Source organism: Miscanthus floridulus, chromosome 8 (assembly GCF_019320115.1).
Source record: "Miscanthus floridulus cultivar M001 chromosome 8, ASM1932011v1, whole genome shotgun sequence".
NCBI lineage: Eukaryota > Viridiplantae > Streptophyta > Magnoliopsida > Poales > Poaceae > Miscanthus > Miscanthus floridulus.
This window is the reverse complement of record NC_089587.1, coordinates 156,131,613-156,135,903: the sequence shown is the minus strand read 5'-3', so window position 1 is coordinate 156,135,903 and position 4,291 is coordinate 156,131,613.

Genomic DNA, 4,291 nt, shown 5'->3' with positions numbered 1-4,291 from the left:
ATTTCCATGTGTTGAGAGAGAGAGAAAATTGTATCTAGAGAGACATTCTATGTGTTATCACATGCATATCTAGAGATATATACATATGCACTTATTCTATGTGTTGAGAGAGAGAGAGAAAATTGTATCATTCTATGTGTATATATACATATACTTATTTCATGTTTTTAGATCGAAAGTGTTTTTGATTCGATTCCAAAAGCCTATACCTTATTATTGTTTATCCTTATGAAATATTATGTGTTATTATATTTAATTGGATTTAGTAATTCTATATGTGTTATGACATGTACTTATGTTATGTGCCATAGTAATTCTATCTATGTGTTATCTTGAAGATACAAATGACTGCTCCGGATGATAACTTGAATGATAACATAATGGCGGATATTATCAACACCGGCACCAATACGGATGTAGATGACACGAGTCAGTACTTTGCTGATTATGAGGATATCCTGAATATCCCGGTGGTTGAAGATCAACAAATTGTCGTGCAAGAAAATACTGACGAGGTATATTTCGATTATCTATCATCTCTTATAGATGCATGCGTATGTATATTTGTTGTTAATCGTTGTGTTTCTACTCATGTAGCCGGTCTCTGGATCTACATCAACCACCGGCAAGAGTAGGAAAGTCGAGGGCCAAAAAAGCCATTAGAGGGCCGTTTCATAATATCAGAATTCGACACCGACACCGGCAAACCATTAGGACCACATGCTCAGACATATGTCAATCAATGTGGGTTCATTGTAAGGGATAGGATCCCAGTTAGTGCTCGTGAATGGAAGCAGAAGATATCCGCTCCTAATGTTAGTTTTGTATCTGATCGTGACAAGAACCTAGCTTGGAGAGATATCACTCAGCATTTCACATTACAAGCAAATGATGCTTTGAAGGAGCTAGTGAGGGATTGGACAATGAAGAAGATGGCAACATTGTTCCTAGAGTTGGAAGAAGACATTGTATAAAAAGTTTATCTTGAAGAATGAAACACCTGAATTTCAATGCTAAGGCAGTTTGTCAAGTTGGAGTCCCATTCGGATGACTTCGTACAATACAAGACATCTCAAGAGAGTGAGGAACGTGTGATGAGGAATCAGCAGAATGCTCGACAGAAGCAATACCATCATCGCATGGGATCAGGTAGTTATAGGAGTGATATTCCCAAGTGGTAGAACCTAGAAGCAGAGATTCTTACCAAGGGAATCATACCTGAAACAATGGAGAAGAACTGGCCTCAACGCGAGAAGAATTGGTTCTATGCTCATGGAGGAAGCCTAGACCCAGACACTAGCAAGCTAATTTTCGGCCAAAAAATTGAGAGAGCAACACAGAGACTAGCTCGTGCTAGAGAAGAAGCTGATAGTGGTGTTTTCAAGCCCAACAGAGAAAAGGATGAATTGACATATGCCCTAGAGAATCCCAAACACGGTGGTCGAACAAGAGGCTATGGGGCGGTTCCGTGGCTACAAGCATTCCCAGCAGACAAGGATACCTATAGAAGCCGCTAGAGAAAGAAGGATGAGGAGGCAGACCGAATCCGTGTATTGGAGCAATTTGTTAATGAGTCACGACAAGCATTGCTTGAATCACGTGAACAAGAAAAATCTCTTGAGGCTAAGAATGCAGGGGAGATCAAGAGGCAAGTGCAGCTAGCAATGAGTCAAATGCAATCGCAATCAACGTCGGGAGTCACCATTAGCCCCGTTGGTCAGATGAAAAGCAGTTGTGCTTCCATGGAGCTGCCTAGTTATTTAAGGTGACGCTAGGGTTGCGCTTCCCTGTTGATGACATTACCGACCCTCTAACAACATGTGAGCTGCACATTCCAAATGGTAATAATGCATCAATCATGGTGGTTGTCGGGGTTGTATCTCCAATAGACCGAACGAAGACACCAAGAATCCATGGGTCAGTTATTCAACCTGGATATGCTAGCGTCTCGGTCGATAGAGTGCTCAAAGGTTACAGCAATATTCCTCTTGACATTGAAGGTGGTGATGGGGAGAAGACACTAGGAGAAGCAGAGAAGACATTTATTCAATGGCGCAAATGCTTCATCATCATTCCTAGGGCGCCACCGCTTCCCCTACCTCACCCTAGGTACGAATGAAAGTGAATGAAATATTATTTTCCATTAATTTTATATTAGCTTCAAAAATAATTGACCCACAACTTGTTTTTGTAGCAGGGTCTCCCCCCAGCCTAGCCCAATCATTCATTCCCCATCTCATCACAGTGTCGCGAGGGGCGAGATGACTTCATCCCCACGGCGATCTCCAACTCCTACACCGGCCCCATCGCCTCCACAACGATCTCCAACTCCTACACCAGCCCCACCGCCTCCACAACGATCTCCAACGCCTCCACGCTGGACTCCAACACCGGCCTCATCGCCTCCACGTCGGTCTCCAACACCGCCCCCACCCCCTCCACAGCGATGCACTACAAAGACGTCTAAGGTCCCGGCGGCAAAGAAGACCCCCAGAAAAAGAGTTATTTCTCAAGAAATACTTCCTAAAAAGACTGATGAGCAAATAGCAGCTGAAGAAGACAAAAAAGTGAAAGATTTTTTTATAGATATCTAAAAGCAGAGACAAGCGAAGCTTAAGGAGAAGTCGTACTTTTACATACCACGAGATCAGCTGAGGCAGAAGGTCGAAGCTCACAAGAAAAAGATGCTTGAAGTTCGTAAGCCTCTGCCACTATCAAACTATGACCGCTCCCTCGTGAAGTCACATGATGCACATAAGAAAAGAAAAAGAGCATCAGGGAAGGATGTCCCACAGCTCGGACAACAGAAGCAACCAATGCAAAATCTTGTTGTTGCTAATGAATATGGTTCCAACATAGAAGTCTATCGACCAGACAACTCTAGAGAAGTGTCGGTTCAAGACCTTAATGCTTTTTTTGAACAAACTGGTTTAACGTTGGATCAATTGACGGGCAAAGCTCCAATCCAGAACCTAGAAGTTGATACCTGGAAGACTTATAAATTTGGCAAAAGTCTGTACAACCCTGCGGCTCTGAATGAATTGGGTATGCAAATGTACTTGCTCAACAAGTGGTACATGCAGGCAGTGTGGCAGGGGTGAGCAGTGGATCTTTGTCAGATATAGAGACCTATCATTACTTCCATGGCGATGACATCTTACATATTAGTTTCGAAGAATTGCTATTAACTATACCACTTGGACGCTCTGGACAAATCAATCATTAGCTCCTTTTATTTGTAAGTGATTCTTACTTTTATTTAATAAACTCACTTCCATGCGTACATGTATATAATTATCCTCACATATAACTTATATTTATATACAGATTCCAGATGTCAGAGCTCCAAAGAATACAAGACACCAGTGTTGGCTTCATTGATCCTTATATCGTATTCAAAACCGATATTATTGTCAAGGAGAACTGGGTATCTGAAGCACAGACAAATATCATGAAGTTCTTCGTGAAGCAGCACGACAAGACAACAATACTTTTCCCGTACAACTTTGAGTAAGTGTTAATAATAATGTAGTCTACACATTTTATGTAATATCAATATAACTTATATGCATGTACGTGTGTGTATAAACCAATGCAGGTTTCACTAGGATACTCATTGTCATTGAGTTAAACTCAAGTCGGTTAGTAATCTTGGACTCATTGAGAAAAGATCGGGTACTATACCAAGATATGATAGACATTATCTAGGGGTAATTTCGATCTCTCACGCACAACTATTATTGAATAGACTTTGCCATAATTTATTAACGATCGTAGGTCGTATAGGGTTTGGAAAGAGATTATTCGGCAACACCGCAAGGATTGCAAGGGCACCACTTAATGTAGTTGAAATACCAGTAAGTTGTACTATATATACTTCCCCACGTGTTTAATTACTATATCGTACTTCAATTTACGTGTGAGATGATGAGAATAATCTTCTTCTCGTACAGTGGTGTTTGCGGTAGCAACCAGGTAATAACTTGTGTGGATACTACGTTTGTGAATTTATCACCACACACATAAGAAGAACTCCTGAAGATGTCCTCAGAGTACGTATATATCAATTTTTATTTATTTTTAAATGATATATATATATAGTATTAATACTTTTCCTTTTATTTCAAATACAAGACTGAATGGTTGAAACGAAGGGTCATGCAAAAAGACCATCTGAAAGCAGTTCAAGAGTCAATAGCAGGATATCTTCTAGAAAAAGTGCTAAATCTCAACGGCGAGTTCTACTTTGATCCTAAGAACTAATGATGTAAATTAAATATTTATTGATATC